At 48.6% G+C, this 17,184-nt stretch overlaps 1 long non-coding RNA gene across 1 annotated transcript in view; it reads left to right on the top strand.

Moving 5' to 3' along the window:
• LOC114054197 overlaps positions 1–16,354 on the top strand; it is a 28,033-nt gene extending 11,679 nt beyond the window's left edge. The window contains exons 2-3 of the long non-coding RNA XR_003570444.1: positions 12,952–13,059; positions 15,500–16,354. This is a non-coding gene — a long non-coding RNA (uncharacterized LOC114054197). The remainder of the gene's footprint in view (positions 1–12,951; positions 13,060–15,499) is intronic.
• Positions 16,355–17,184: the final 830 nt, after the last annotated feature.

Raw genomic sequence — 17,184 nt, 5'->3', positions numbered from 1 at the left:
TTCTTTCTCTAGAAGTCAATAGCATGCTTCATCATGAGTCCTTTGAGATTGTCTTGGATCATTGTATTGCTGAGAAGAGCTAAATCAGGGCAGGTGGGTAGCATGTGGATAGAGTAGCCCTGGAGTCAGGAGGACCTGAGTTCAAATCTAGTCTCAGACACATAACACTCACTAGCTGTGTGACTCGGGGCAAGTTACTTAACCCACTTACCTCACAAAAAAAAGAGCTAAATCATTCACAGTTCTTCAAGGCAAAATGTTGCTGTTACTGTGTACAATGTTATTCTGATTCTGCTCATTTTGCTTTGCATCAGTTCATGTAAGTCCTTCCAGGTTTTTCTGAAATCAAGCTTTACAAAGTTGGTGAAGTCACTGTATAAAGTGTTATTGGTTCTGAGAGGGGCTGAAACTTTGAGGAATTTATTACCATAAGTGTTGAGGGGAAGCTCAGTGGCATAGTGTATAGAGCCCTGAGCCTGGCATCAGGAAGACCTGATTTCAAATCTGGCCTCAGATCCTTACCAGCTGTGTGACCCTAGGCAGGTCACTTAACCCTGTTGGCCTCAGTTTCCTGCTCTGTAAAACAAACTGGAGAAGGAAATGACAAACCGCTCCAGTATTTTTGTCAAGAAGACCCCAAATGGGGTCATGGAAAGTCAGACATGATGGAACAAATGCTATTTCCGCATAAAAGACGTGGGCTAGTTCACAGTATAACAAGGTGATTTGGTACAGGCTGGATCACAGGCCCCGGAGAGTAGCTGTCCTGGTTTGGTATCTCCTTGTATTTAGGGCTCCTGGGGAAAGTCTCCCCACCCACCCACAGGTGCTGTCCTTGTAATGACCAGGGTGTGCTCCATACATTTGCAAGGGATGGAAGACTGGAGGGGAGCTCAAGCCCTGGATGATGGTTCTACTTTAAAAAGATCTTGGCAGGTTCACGCATTGGATCAAAATAAAGATGAAAGTAATAGGGATAGATGAGAAATATTATACGCAGGTTTGAAAAGCCGCCTTCACAAGTACAAGGTGGGAAAGACGCAGCTCCACAGCAGCCTCTGCAAACAAAAGGCTGTGGGGTTTGGGTGGACAAGGAGTCCACGTGGTGATCTCGGGGGTCACCCAGAACCCTCGAGCTGATTGAAAGAGTCATAAGGTCCAGGAATGAAGAGGCGATGCTCGGCCTTGCTCGGTTTTGCCCCGGCCAGAGCCCACCAGGAGGGGTCTCTAGGCTGTATGGGAAGTTTGGGAAGGGCAGAGACAACCTGGAGAGTGTGAGGGAAGGCATCCAGGATGGGGAGGGGCCTCAAGACCCCCTCAGAGGAGAGCTCCTGGGAGGGACTGGGTTTGAGGGAGGGTGAGTTAGCCTGGGGAAAGAAGGCTAAGAAGGGAGTGTGAGAATTATCTGTAACATTGGAAGAGGAATCCCCTGAAGAGGGATTAGGCTCCCAAGATCAGGGATCTGGTGCCAGGAGCACGTCCCGAAGTCATCTGGTCAAGCCGGGGGAGCAGCTTGGCCAGGATCACCTGGGGAGCAAGTGCAGGATTTGAGCCCATGTGCTTTGATGCCACATTGACCAGGACAAAACCAGAAGAAACAGCAGCAAGTAAGACACTGTGGATGGAATAAATTCCTTCCAATGAGGGACACTTGTCAGTGCATGTCCGGCCTCGGGAGGCAGAGACCCTGTCTCCTTGGAGATCTGCAGCCCCCTCACTGAGGAGGCTATGGTATTTCCAGACGAGGCCAGAAGGCCACTGAGACCATCGGGCTCAGATATGACATTCACGGTACCCCACCCCCCCGATGGCAAGTGATCCAGCTCAAACCTGACTCTTGCTTGTTTGCTCTGTGACCTTGAACGGATCCCTTCCCCGAGCTTGGCCTCACTTTCCTCATCTGTCCCATCGAGGGCCAGGCCCCCACGATTGCTTTGTCCCTCTGGCTCTAAATCCAATGACTTTGCCCTCTTGTTCAATCCAGTCAACAGTAACAGGCACTACGTGCGTGGGAGGCCCCATGTTTGGTGTTTGGGACATGGCTGCAAACAGGAAGCAGTTCCTGTCCTCAAGAAGCTTACCTTCTGTTGGGGAGAGGGGGCTACAGGCACACACATGCAGGGTACAAGGAAAACTGGCGGGGGTTCCTGGAGGGCCTTGCTGAAGGGTGACCCCTGAGCTCTGCCCCAAGGCAGATGAGGAGCTCTTCGGGAGCAGCAAAGAGGCCAAGGTGGCCAGACAGTGAAGCTATGGGTTGGTGAGAGCTCTCTAAAACGCCACAGCTGAGTTTGCATTTGGGAGCCACTGGTGACTTTGAGCAGGGACATGTCCCCCAGTCCTGCTCTTAGAGGAGATTGGCTTGGCAGCTGCATGGCAATGGATTGGAGGGAGGAGATGGGTCTGGCTGGCTCTAGGCAGAAGCAGGGAGGGCTTGAACAGCCTGGGGCTGTGGCCTGGGGGACAAAGGCTGGACCATCCATCTCTCCCTCTCAGGACAGCCCTGTCAGATCCAGCCTCAGTTCCCACCCTGGTCTCCCTCCTCTGGACATTCTCCATATGACCAGTGTCCTTCCTCACCTATGGTGCCTCCTGGTGGGGTCTGAGCCAAGTAGACCACAGCAGGACCGGCACTGGACTTGGGGGTCTCAGCCCTGGCCCCTGGCAGGGCCTGTCTGGACAGTTCTGAGGGCAGGCATCTGCTACGTGTAAAAGCCCAGCTGGGCACAGATGATGGGGCGAAAGAGAGCGGACATGCAGACATTGGTTGAGCCTGTCATGGGCCATCATGGAGAATCTCTGTTTGAGCACAAGAGAAATTCCTGCCCCCTGCCCCCAGCATGCTTGCCAAACTCCCAGGACCCCCATCTTACAGATGAGGACATCAAGGTTCAGTGACTTTACAAAGGGCACATAGAGAGTGATAACTAGCTCATATAAAATAACCCTTACAAACATCACCTCACTTTGTCCTCACAATAATCCTGGGAGGGAGTTATTATAGCAATCCCCATTTTATAGATGAGGACACTGAAGCAGGCAGGGGTAAAGTAGCTTGCCCAGAGTCACACAGCTGATAAGAGCCTGAGGTGGGATTTGAACTCAGGTCCTTCTGACTCTAGGCCAGGCACTTTCTCCATTGCACTACCCAGCTGCCTCTAGTCCAGATTAAAGGGTCAGAGAGGGGATTCAAACTTGGGCATTCCTGGTTCTAACTCCAGCACTCTCTCCGCTAGGCCTCCATCCCTGGGTGAGGCTTTGCCCTTGGTTCTAAACCTTAATGATGGGTGATCTTAATGATCTTAATGATGGAGTGATTTGGCCAGTAGATACTGCCCTCCTTAAACAACATCTACACCTGTGTTCAACAATGCAGGTAAAGATGAATTAGGCTGGACACAGTCTCACTGACCTTTTCTCCAGAGTGAACAATTGTGTTGACCATGTCTTATCTAGAGCAGATTAAACGTTAACCATCTCCCCTGTGATGGTCATGAAGGACAGTTTGGGTAACCCTGAGATGGACAGCTCTGCCTCCTGAGTGAAGGGGCCCTGGGACCCACCACTGCCCTGGTCTCCTCTTGGGAGGCCCATCAGGGGCCGTCACCATGGGCCTGGCCATCCTCGGAGTGCTGTGCTCCATCTGGGGGACTGATGGAAGGAGGATAGACGGCCCAGCCCAGAGAAGAGAAGGAAGGCACTCTGTCCTCTGTATAATTGGGCCACATGTGTCATGGGAAAGATTAGATTTATTTGTGTGACCCCAGAGGGCAGAGTAGGGAGTTGCGGGCCTAAGAGGCCATGAGGCATAGGTGGGGATGAGAGCTGCCCCACAGTGGAGTGGGCAGCCAGGCAGGGCTGAGAGTCCCTCGATGGAAGGCTTGAGGCCATTCTAGAGGAACCCTTTGGTGGGTGTGGGCTGGGCTACCTGGCCTTTGACATTCTGTCCATCCCCGAATTCTGGGACCTTCATGAACGCCACCTTAAGGCCTGTTCTCTGGGAGACCAAAGGGCATGGCATTTATTTCTACTTTTCTTGGCTAGATGTAGAATGTATTTCCCTGCAGCTCCCATCTTTCCAACAATAGGGGCTTCTTAAGACCCAGAAAAGGAAGTTTTTATCCCCAGAGGCCTCGTACCAACACTGAATCAACCTTGGAAGCTGATACAGTTTTATCAATGGAATGACTCTAACCAAGATGGCTTAGTGCCTGCTTTCCTGCTGCAGCCCGGGAGATGGTGGGGCCGCTGCCTCCTAGATGAGGAGTCAGGATGGGATCCCCAGAGGCCAGAGAGCACGGGCTTTCTTCTTGGATCCCCAGCACATGACCCAGTGCTTGGCACATGGCCAACTGTAACACATTCAGGCAACTGGCTAGTGAATCATTCTGACTGCTGGACTTGGTTAGAGATTCCAAAGCACTTTCATTCCAACAGTCTTGGGAGGCAGTTTCAATCATGTCCAACTCTCCGGGACCCCGTTTGGGGTTTTCTTGGCAGAGATCCTGGAGCAGTTTGCCATTTCTTTCTCCAACTCATCTTGCAGATGAAGAAACTGAGGCAAACAGGGCTAAGTGACTCGCCCAGGGTCACACAGCTAGGAAGTGTAGTCTGAGGCTGGATTTGAATTCAGGTCTCCCTAATTTCAGGTGCTCTATCCACTGCACTACCTATCTGCCCTTGAGGTGAGTAGTGTATGTATTAAAACCATTTTACAGATGAGGAAACTGAGGCTCAGGAAATTGCCCAGAATCACACAACTGGTAAGTGTTGGATACACTATAGTCTATGTCTCCTGCCCACCGCTGAGGGTCCCTTACCAGAGCATCGGGCCAGTCCAAGTAAACACATCCACAGGGGCTGGCTAGTGAGGGGGCACTGCTCCCCACAGGGCCTCACATCCAGGCTGGTGTTTTCTAAGGACCTCTGTGGGAGGGGTTGCACCACGTGGTACGGAAGGATCCTCTCATTCTCGTGATTTTATGAAGCCTTGGATCTAGTGACCTTATATGGTCATGAACAGGACATGACTGTTAGCCTGACCCCACCCTGGCATCTTCTCCCACAGTGTCAGAAAACCATTATCACGACCTTCAAGAAATCATAAGCTTAGCTGTGATGTCAGCACTAAAGCTAAGGCCCAGAAGATAATTCACTCTGTGAATCTGAGGCTTCTGAACTCTTTCCCTGAATGGCACATTACACATGCAGAGAGCTGGCAGAATTTAGGAATGAACATCAAATTGCTCGGCCTTAGAAATAGCCTCCCCTGCCCCTTTATCACTTCAAAGCTGAGCCCTGGATAGGGGCCTGACTGTGGGCAGGAGTCGAGGTCAAAGTGTGGAAGGCCCAGTGCAGCGGACTCTGAGCTTGAGACTTATGCAATGGGAGTCACTGCAGACCCTGAACTCTCCCTTATTTTCCCAATAATTGGAGATGGCAAAAAGAGGGGTGGGCTGTTTTGTAAGGTGCTGAGCTCCTCATCAGTAGAAGTCTTCAAGTAGGCCTGGGATGGCAACTTGTCCACAGCGAGATTCTGGAATTCTGAGCATGGCTCTTGAAGTGGGACAAGGGGGGAGCATGCAAAGGGAAGTCTGGACAAATAAGAGTGTTGTGCTGGAAGAAGCCACTAAAGCGAAGGCTTCAGAGAAACCTGGGAGGATTTGTATCTATTTGTATCAATCGAAGCAAAGTCAGTAGAACCAGGAGAACGGTATATACAGTGACACTATGAGACAAACGGTTTTGAAAGACTTAAGAAGTCTGATCAATGCAATCACCAGCCACTGCTCCGGAGAACTGACGATGAGACGCGCCGCCCATCTCCTGACAGAGAGGCGCAGAATGGGGCATACTGGTTTTAGACGTGGCCAATGGAGGAATTTGTTTTGCAAGACATTGCAAATTGGTTACAAGTTATTTTCACGGTAGGCTGTAGGATAAGGAGAGACAATATTTTTTAATTGAAATAAATGAAAAGAAATGAAAAAAAGTTAAGGGTAGAGTGTGGTGGCTTTGGCTGAATATTGAGCCAGTCTGTCCTTGCCAAAGGGACACACCTGAGCCAGACCCTTGTGCACCTGTGTGGGCAGAGAACTTTCAGAAAGAGTTGTGGGTTGTTAAGGTTTGGTTATTTATTATGTTTTAGATTTTCTTATGAACTTAACTTTAGACAATAACCAAACCGATTAAATTTACATTTACAACTAAGCTTGTTAAACATTTTTGTTTCTTTTATTCTGAACTTAAGAAATAAACCAAGCATTTCTATAACAGCAGAATAGAAAAAAATGAAAAAAAAGAAAACAAAGAATAGAAAAAATGATTGTACCTGAGTGCATCTTGCTCTTCCTTGTAAATATATAATAAAGTTATCATGTAACATTTTTCCTTTTTTTCTTCCACCCCCCCAGAGATGGCTGCTATTAGATACAAATATAAGTATTTATGTAAAATCATTCCATATATACATCTATTTGTCAATTCTTCTCTGGGTGCAGATGGCATGTTCCGTCATATGCCCTTTGAAGCTAATTTGGGTATTTATAATCGTCAAAATGACTTATTTGCCCCAAATGGTTCCTAAAACAATATTGCTATTACTTCATACAACGTTCTCTTGCTTCTTCTCAGTTCACTCTTCGCCATTTCATGTGAGGCTTTCCATGTTTTTCTAAGATCATTGAGCTCCTCATTTCTTATGGCACAGTAGTATTCCATCACAATCATATACCACAACTCGTGCAGCCATTCCCCAATGGATGGGCATCCCCTCAATTTCCAATTCTTTGCCACCACAAAGAGATTTGCTATAAATACTTTAGAACTTCTAGGTTCTTTTCCTTTTTCCCTAACCATCTCTGGAAACAGACCAAGTAGTGGTATTGCTGGGTCAAAGGGTACAGTCAGTTAGTAATTCTTTTGGCAAAATACCAGATTGCTCTCCAAAATGGTTGGATCATTTCACAGTTCCACCAACAGTGAATCAGGGAATTAGTGTCCCCATTTCTCCACAAAAGCAACTAAGCTTTTAAAAAAGCCTTTTGACACAGGTGTTAATAATAAAACTTTAGCGCTCTAATTTAAAAAGTACTTTCTTTCAGATAGCAACAATAACAACTAACATTCCCAGTTTGCAGCTAATATAAAAACATGTATTAGTTGATCTTCACAACCATTCTTTGCAACAGTTGCTATTACATACATGTATAATCTGTATCAGATTGCTTACATTTCAGGGAGAGAAAGAGGGAGGGGTAGCATTTGGACCTCAAAACTGTGAAAAAAAAAGGATGTTAAAATTTGTTTTACATGTAATTTGGAGGAAACAAAATATTTAATAAAAAAAGTCATAAGTGAAAAAAATAAAATCTAGGTAAACTCATAGAATAAAAAGAAATAGTTGTTATCCCCATTTTACATCTAGGGAAACTGAGGCTACACAGTTAAGTGACCTTCCCAGAGTCACAGAGCTAGATTAAATGACCTGCCCAAAGTCACAGAGCTAATGAGCATCTGAGGTAGGCATAAAATTCTAGTCTTTCTGGCTTCAAATCTGGGACTCTTTATTGTAACTTCAAAGCTTTCTCCACATGACCTTTTCAGGTAGGGTTAGGGAAAGGGTCCAGGAGAGCTGGGTGACTTGTCCAAACTAACACAGCCCCCTTCTTGTCCAGGGCATCTTCTCTGTGAGTCAGGAGAGGGGGAAATGAGTGAAAGTACAACCAGTTCTAGAAAGGGGAGCTGGGGGGCGGGGGGGGGCTCTGTCATCAGCCAGGTTTCAGTTGCACAAGAAGATGGACGGACCAGGACAGAAAATGCGGTCTCTTAGCTAAGAAGCTAGCTGGCTTTCTGGAGAGCATCATAGAGGGGGTGGGTATATCTGGAGGGAGACATGGGGTGGGGGGCTGAGTTGTCGGCAACTGGGCAATAGGCCATGAGGAATGAGGGACACAGTGACAGCCGGGAAGGGCAGGGGATGATAGGTTGGGAATAGGCACCCATTGAGGAATGGTTAGAAAGAAGTCCACTGATGGAGGGGGTTGATCTGACTGGTTAGGGCACTCCCTTGATGTCCACCCTTGTGGCAGGTGGTGCCAGGTGAGGCCTAGGGGGCCCAACTCACAGCAGGAGGAGCAGAAAAAGTTATGGCCCAGGGGTTCTAGGGCGGCTGGAAATAGCTTCCACAGAACCGGAGAGGACTTTGGGATGAGGACCAAATGAGGCTGATTCGGGGCAGAGCAAGGAGGCACAGTGCCTGGCACATGGTAGACACTTAATGTATGTTGACTGACTGATTGACTGGTGGGGTCTCGACAGAAGAAGGCAGTCTGAAGGAGGGGTGGCTTTAGCACGGAAGATGGGTTTCCATTCTGGAAACGTTGAGTTCTCCCAGATGGGTTTCTCCTTCTCCCCACTTCAGCTTCCTGGATTTCCACTCACGGTTATACCTTCTTCACGTAAGTTGATGCCCCACCCTTCCTCCTCCCTGTCCTTCTCCCTTGGAACAAGGTCCATCCTTCCCGGGGCCATTTTCTTGTCATGATCCTCTTCCCACCAAGGCTTAGGGAGTGAATGAAAAACAATGTATTAAATGTGAGAGTCGGCCCCAAGCCAAGTGTGAAGTGTGAGGGGTACAAACACCTGTGCACCCACAAGGGCAAAGGTTCCTCTTGGAAAGAGGGTCACTAGCTAATCCTGCTGGTCAAATATTCCTTGTGCATAAGCGCAGAGACCATGGGATTTACCACTGACTCTCCTTGAACTCCGTGTCCACCACCATCTGTCCTTGGTCCGAGCTACTCTTCCTGTGTCTGGTTTGCAGGTATCCACACATGCTTTCTCCCTTGCCCTTCCTGTGTAACTTAAAGATGACTTTAGCTTTACAAAACTAAAGGCAAACAGATTTTTACTAGCCCTGCATCTGGCCAAGCGCTCACAATTCCCTTATCTCAAACTGTGGTCCAGAAATCCAATCCCATTCTCAAACACCATTGTCTTAAGCAACTGTTTGCTTTCCCAGTCTGCCTTTCTTCTCAAAAACCCTGAATGGGCAGTATGGAGCTGAGGAATGCCAGACTCATGCCCAGGGGGTCACTGGTTTCTTGTGCTAGCCTGGTATACATTTCCTTCTGGATTCCTCCGACAGAATCATTTGTACCTAAGCGTAGTACTAGAAGAAGAGGAGGGGAGGCATAATAGTCATCCAGTTATAGATGAATCTTTGATATTATACATGAACACACATTTATGTCTGTATGTGTCTGTACATGCATGTGTATCTCTGTATATACCAATATATGTATGTATGGCTACATGTGTGTGTTTATGCATGTGTGTGTATATATTATAGTTGGTTTCCTTTTAAAAATCATCTAAACATGTGACAACTATATATGCATATGTGTCTGTATCTATGAGTATGTTTAAGCTGGACTTTATGGGAGATGGTAGGAAATGTATCTCATGGTCTTTACCCCTAACAGCTTGCCGTCTAGCTGGAAGACCAGATGGTCACATCACAAAGTCAAACAAGGGCATGATGCGGTGGGCAGGATCATGAGGCCGAGTGTGCCAGGCATCAGATGTACCAAGGGAGGAGTGGCCAGGGAAGGGTCTGAGGCTGGTCTAGATCTCGGAGGGAGAGGTATTCCAGCTGTTTCTCCATCTCCAAAACCATTTGGGCTCCAAGTTCCATCATGCAAAGGGTGGTGACTATGGCTTAGAAGAGGAATTCAAAGGCAGGAAGAGAGCCAACCCTAGTAAATCTCCCTTCCCTCATATTGGCTCAGGCAAGGCGCATCTCGGTTCTTCCTGTCAGGTGAGAACCTTGGGGAAACCCCACCAGGGGATGGTTTGGGATGGGAGCTCTGTTTCCTCAGGGTCTAGAGGAAGGTCCTGCAGAATGCAGGGCCTTGATGATGTCATATAATGAGAAGAGTGGTCACAACAGGAAAATCTCTGCACCTCATTTTCCCCGTAAGTACAAGGGGGAAATTCAAAATGCTTGTCATTCTTACATTCATGTTCCATAAATGTCAGCAATGGTCATGACTGCATGTCAGCACCTGCCTCTCATGGTGGTTGTGAGGATATAAGGAAATAGCACTTTGCTAACCTTAAAAGGCTGTACAGATACTTGTGATTATCAGAGCTCCTTTTTCTCAGTCATCTTCCTCCCCACCCAGCTTTGCAAAGCAACATCCTGCCTCCAAAGGCCTTGAGGACACAAGATTCAGGGCTAGGAGAGATCTTTGAGGGGGAAGAGGAAAGTGTGTATTAAGCACCTACTATGTGCCAGGCACTGTGCTAAGTGCTTTACAACCCTGGCAGGTAGGTGCTACTATTATCTCCATTTTACAGATGAGCAAAGTGAAGTAGACAGAAGCCAAGTGCCTTGCCTAGGGTCACACAGCTTGTATGTGTCTGAGGCTGGATTTGAACATAGATCTTCCTGACTCCAAGCCTAGCACTCTACCCACTGCACCACCTAGCCATGAGATCACCTGCTACCTTTGAGATTCTCTAGTCCAACCCTCTTGTTTCACAGAGGAGGATACTGAGGCCCAAAAGGGGAGGGGGCATGCTGAGGTTCCATCATAAGTAGATGGGCTTCACCTCCAGGTGCTCGAGTTCTAATCCGGCCCTGCTGCCCCCTCCAAGGCACCCCTCTGTTTCCTCAGTGGACCCATCCCTGAAAGGGGGGCAGGATTCGTCCAGGAGGAGAATGGTGGACAGACATCTTCTCTTCACTTCTGGATGATTCCTTTTGAGTGATCTGTGATTTTTATCCAGGCGGGTATACTTCGAACTCTCAGAGGTCATGTGACCATGGCCCCTGTGTCTCTAAAGTGCGTGCACTGGTCCCTCATTCACTAATTGGCCTTCACATCCCTGATGTGCTCCCAAATTGTTCTCCTGGTGAGGAGAGCAGCCATCTCCAGACTAAAAGGAGTTCTAGCAGGAAAGGATGAGCCCTGTGCCTCTCTATCCTCTGGACAGTGTTGAGAACACCACCAGCCCTTCTCCATCCTCCATTCCTCTCCCATCCTCCATCCCCTGTCCTCCACCCTCCATCCTCCCAGTGGTGCTGGGAATACCACTGGTCATTCTCCATCTTCCACTGCCCCTCCCTCTTCTCCTATCCACCATCCGCCATCCACCATCTTCCATCCTCCATCCTCCCAACAGTGCAGGGAACACCACCAGCCCTCCTCAGCACCATGCCAGCACCACACTACATTGATTCTCCTCAGAGCTCCATGCCCCACCCTCCTGACTCACTCCAGGGAAGCCTCATCAGACTAGAAGCTGCAGAGAAAGGTGCTGGCTCGGCGTAGGTGGACAGAAGACGTTTCCTCTCCTTCTCCCTCATCAGAAAGCCCAGGATGCTGATCCTGTGGCTTGCGATCCCCACCCCTAACGTGTGCAGATGACACTTTCTCATCCATGTCTCCCAGGCTTCTGCTACAAAGCATGGACAGGCTTCTCCAGGTGAGGACCCATGGGAAGAGCCAGGCTTTGGATGCAGGCCCCACCGCTTTTGAGTTGTGTGACCTTGGATAAGTCATTGCTCGTCTCCAGCCTTCATTTCCTTCTCTGTAAGATAATGGAGTCAGACCACGGGGTCTCCTTCCAGGCCCCGCCAGCTCCAAAATCCTGCAGCAGCTTTGCTGGACGGAGTGCTAGGACCAAGCGTTGGAAGTCAAGAGCGATCCTCTCTGCTGAGAAGGAAAGACAGCAGGTCTATATCCTCCCAGGCTCTGGCACTGGACCCAGGTTTGGGCAGCTGTCCAAAGCTGCGAGGTCAGAGCTATTGTGCAGAAGGAATGAGCCTTCCCTGCTCTGCAGGCAGTGACTCAGCTGCAGTACTGGCCTTCAGCAGAAGCCTGGAGGCAGGGACAGAGGGGCTATGTTGAGTCTCCAGACCATTCCCCTCCAGGCCCAACCACGGCCTTCCTTTTGAGAACATACCGAGAGACTGGCTGGAGTGAAGAATACACCAGGTCTAATTTGGGGATAGAATGTTTGGACCCAAGTGGTTCTGAAACTGGTTGTATTGAAATGATCCATTCTTCTGATCCAACCATTCTGGAGAGCAATTTGGAACTCTGCCCAAAGGGCTATAAAACTATGCATACCCTTTGGTCCATCAATACTGCTGCTAGGTTTATATCCCAAAGAGATCATCAAAAAAGAGAAATGGGCCTATTTGTATAGAAATATTTCTAGTAGCTCTTTTTGTGATGACTGAGAATTGGAAATGGAGAGGACATCCATCCATTGGGGAATGGTCAAACAAGCTGTGGTATATGAATGTAATTGAATATTAATGTGCTGTAAGAAAAGACAAGCAGGATAATTTCAGAAAAACCTGGAAAGACTTCCACGAACTGATGCAGAGTGAGGTAAACGGAACCAGAACGTCGTCCACTGTAACAGCAATATTGTTCGATGAAGAACTGGGAATGACTCAGCTCTTCTCAGCAACACAATGATCTAGGACAGTCCCAAAGGCCAAAGATGAAGCATGCTATCTGCCTGCAGAGAAAGAACTGATATTGAGGGAATACAGACTGACACAGGCTAGTTTTGACTTTTTTTCTTTAATTTTTTTTCTTTTATTAGAGTCTTCTTGTACAAAATGACCAATATGGAAATGTTTTACATAATTGCACATGTATAAGCTATATCTGACTGCTTACCCTCTCAGGGAAGGGGGAGGGGAGGGACAGAAGGATGGAATTTGGAACTCAAAACTTTAAATAAAACTGTTTTAAAATTGGGGAAAATTAGTTGAAAAACAAAAAGAAATGATCTGTTCTTAGATCTGAAAGCAATTATTTGGGTGCTCTACCGTAGAATAACTCTGTTTTCTAAGAACATGAAAATTTTCCATTGAAGAGATTTTTTTCTCCTGTTACTTAATAACTGCGCTGTTCTCTTTACCGACAGTCTGATAGCAGGGGAGGTTATCAGCAGATAAACAAGCCTGATTCTGCAGTTTGGACCTTCCTTGCATTGGAAAAGAAGAAAAGAGCTAATTCAGCTAGAGAAGGCGAGGTTTGTTTTCTCTCTCTCTCTCTCCCTCTCTTAGATAACAGTGTCTTATTTCAAAGCCAGGCTTTAAGTGAGTTGTTGGTACCAAGTAAGGGAGGTCAACACTGGTAAGCCAGTGTAGGTGTGACGTTCCAAAGTTAACAATCACAAAATTCCCATTGTCTCTAAAGCCAGTTTTGACACAAGGTGGGAAAGCCAGGGATTGTGAAAGCAGACTGACCTAGAATTTGTAGGTCTGGAAGGACTCAGAAACATCGAGTTTATATCCCTCATTTTACAGGAAACTGAAGCCCAGACAGAAGTGACTTGTACAAGGCCATGTAACTAATCGTGGGTGGAGCCAGGTTCTGAACACAGCTCTTTGCCCTACACAATCAGCTGGTGTCTTCAAAGTGTTTTCTACCAACAGTCAAATCTTGAATTGAGCCCCTAGGACTGGGCATGGAGGCTGGTCAAGCATTCACTGGAAGGATAGAAGCCTTTGGTTATGAGAATCAAGGCCCTTGGAGGTACCTACAGAGCTTGTGTTTGCACCAAGGCCTCCATAGAGAGGGGTCTTCCAGCACCACCGGCCACTCTGGGACAGCCAGCAGCTGGAGGGGCGTTCCGGGGCTTGTCAAGCCTTGCTTTGTCTCTTTGCCTCTGCCCTCCCTACTCCCCCTGCACCCCAGCAGAGAAAAGCTAATCCCTCCCCACCATGACAGGCCTTCATACTCTCCCTGTGTGTGCAGAGAGCAGCCCAGGTTGCTAAATAGGCAGGAGCATCCATCCAGTGCACAAGAGGAGGGCTGAGAAATGGACCACAAAGAGAAGGGCATCGTGCAGTAAGCTGCGAGGAAGCCTGGTGGAGGCAGGCCCCAGGGCATCTGGCAGCCAAGCAGAGGCCAGTGTTTGCACTTTGCCCTGCTGGGTGCGAGTGTGGAGGATGTGGGGGAGCTGAGAAAATAAAGTCCCACTCTTGGCCTTGTTGTTCCCTTGGGAGAGCTGGGAGGGGCCCAGCCAAGCCCCCCCCCCCAGGCCCTTCCCCTAATCTTGGCATTTTGCTTGAATAATGGAAGCCTGGGGAGAGCAAACACCCTGATCCCGTTTGCTCAGCAGGCAGATGAGATCTGGGAAGGGTCAGTGTGGTCAGCGATAACAGAGCACCGAAGCGGAAAGCCCAGCTCACGTCTGCAGGAATTTACTGGTTTCCAAAGGGCCGTCCCCCAGTAACCCTGGAAGGGCGCTGGCCAAAGCAGGGCTGCATCTTTTTTTTCCAGGGGGGAAACTGAGGAAAGAGAGGGCTGCAGGTCTTCAGCCCCCACATCTGGCGGAGCAGTTTCTCCTGGACCACCTGCCTCTCACAGGTGTGAACCAAAGACTTTCTGGGGAGGCAGAATGATTGTGTTGGCTTGGGAAGGGGCCCTAGCCCAGTGCCTGGCACAGATGAGCTGCTTTGGCGATGTTCTGGACTATTGGGCCAGGGAGGGCGTGCTGCTCTCGCTGACACTAAAGCCAGGGCTGGAGAGAGGCATTGGGCTCCATGGAGAGAGTGGTGGGTTTGAAGGCAGGAGACAGGGCTTTGGGGCCTGGCCTGATTCCAGCACCAGCCAGCTAGGTGACCTTGGGGGAGTCACGGCCCCTCTTAAAGCTTCAGTTCCCTCATCCCTGAAGTGGGGATCCCTGTGCTCCCAGGACCACCTCACAGGTGCTGTGAAGTCCTGACTAAGTGGCAGGGGGGGGATGGCCAGAGGTCAGGGTTTTACAGGCCTCCTTTATCACCCAAGGATGTGTTCAGAGAACATTGGGATGGGGCTGGGGAAAACAAAAGTAACATGGCAGCAGATGGTCCCTAATTATCACTCCTGGCCCAGCACAAACAACCTTCCTTCTTGTCTCCTAATTCAAACGCTATCTTGGGGCTCCCGGAGCACCTGGGACTGCCCCTCCCTCCTCCAACAAGGCCCAGAAGCCTTGCTGTCTCCACAGACACCGGCCTCTTGGGTGGTCTCTGAGAAGAGGGGTTTCTCCTTGTGCCTCCTACATCGTCAGCCCATCTCCTGCTCTGAGGGATGCTGGCCAGAAATGAGGAGGTGTGGGGCCTCAGCATGAACCTTCTTTCTCTGGGCTTCAGTTCCCTCCTCTGTGAGATGAGGCATCTAAATTAGAGGATTTCTAAGGGCTTTTTTGGCTCCAAATCCTTTAAATCTCTTCCTCTCTATAAGCCTCAGTGTCCACATCTCTATAATGGGTGCAGTTCTCCTTACCAGGGCACCATCTCAGCTTTGGCCTCTATCTCTGATGCCAATCTCACTCCACTCAGCCTGGAAAGCAAGTAATGAGAAACCTGTTACCTCCCGAGATGTCCCATTTCTCCAGCCAAGCAACTCCACTTGGAGAAGGTTCTTATCAGGAGGCAGATTTTCCTGATACTAAGCATAATCTGTCTCTCTTCACTTTGCAGGCATTGCTCCTAACGTGGCTTTCTGTCATCAAGGCAAAGCAAAGGATGCAAACCCACCTTCCCCATGTAGCCCTTCATATACGGAAAGACATATCTCTTGTCCTCCATTCCCTTCCTCTGGATAAATGTCCACCATTTCTTCAACTCTTCCTACTGTAGCATGGTGTTGAGGCCCTGCCCCATCCTGGCCCTCCAGACAGGTTCAAGCTTATAAGTGACCATCCTCAAATGTGCCCAGGGGCGCTCTTACCAGAGAAAGTCAGTGAGGGCTATTCTCTTGCCGTCTTGCCCAGGAGCATGCCACCTTGGGGCTGCCAATCACTGCTGACTTGTGTTGAAGCTATTAAAACTCTTAGGTCTTTTTTCAGACAATGCTTTCTGGGCACACCTCCCTCTCATGTCTTTTACTTGTGAATTTGAATTTTTGAACCCATCGGACTTTACATTTATCCCTGTCAAATTTCCTCTCCAGCATTCTAAATTTGTCAATCTTGGTCACTGAACAAGTTAGCCATTCTCCCTAGCTTTGTATGTGTTTCTGTTATGATGAGCATGCTATGAATGATTGCATCAAGACATTTACAAAAATGATCTAGACTACAGGGCTAAAACCAATTGTTCATCTCTAATTGCCCTTCAGACATCTTAAACTGGATGTCCAGTAAATGTCTTAAACTCAACATGTCCAAAATGGAACTCATGATCTTTCCCCCTAACCCCCCTTTCCTTCTACCTTCCTTATTACTGCTGAGGGCAACACCCTTGACTGTCAGGATCCCCACCCAAGATTCATCCTAGACTCCTCACTGTCTCTCACCTCCCAGATCCAATATGATGCCAAGACCTGTCAATTTCACCTCTGCAGCATCCCTTGTCGATTTCACCTCTGCAGCATCCCTTGTCAATTTCACCTCTGCTGCATCTCTTGTCAATTTCACCTCTCCAGCATCTCCAATACACCCCCTTCTCTCTTCTGACCCTACCCCACCCTGGTACAGGCCCTCACACCTGAACTATTACAGTAGGAGATGGGGATCTCCCTGCCTCAGTCTCTTCCCACCCCAGTCCATCCTCCAGTCATTAAATGATTTTCCTACAGCACAAGTCTGACCATGTTGCCCCTACTCAACAAACTCCAGGGGCCCCCTATCACTCACAGGAGCAATTACAAAATGCTCTGTCTGGCAATCCAAGCCACTCTTAACCTGCTCCCTCCTGCCTTCCCAGTCTCCTTATGCCGGAGTCCCCCAAGTGACACAGGCTTTCTGGCTAATCCACAACAAGGCTCTCCATTTCTCTGTCCCCAGGCATTCTAACTGCCCTCCATCCCCCGCCCCAGGCCTGGAATACTCTCCCTCCTCTGCTCCAGCCTCTGACCTCTCTGGCTTCCTTTAATTCCCAACTAAACCCTCCCTTCTATAGGAAGCCTTCCTCACCCCCCCCCTTCGTTCCAGTGCCTTCTGTCTGTTGATTATGTCCCCTTTATCCTGTACACACTTTGCTTCGTATGTATTTGTTTGACTGTTCGAAGTTTTCCCCATCAGACTGTGAACCCCTTGAGGGCAGGGGCTGTTTTTTTGCCTTTCTCTGTATCCCCAGAGCTTAGGACAGTGCCTGCCACATAGTAGCTGCTTAATAAATATTTGACTGATAAATGCACACACATATGTGTGTATGTGTGTGTG

This window comes from Vombatus ursinus, unplaced genomic scaffold (assembly GCF_900497805.2).
Source record: "Vombatus ursinus unplaced genomic scaffold, bare-nosed wombat genome assembly UNPS02004260.1, whole genome shotgun sequence".
NCBI classification, from domain to species: domain Eukaryota; kingdom Metazoa; phylum Chordata; class Mammalia; order Diprotodontia; family Vombatidae; genus Vombatus; species Vombatus ursinus.
The sequence above is the reverse complement of the archived record's forward strand: the minus strand, read 5'-3'. Positions and strand labels throughout refer to the sequence as shown.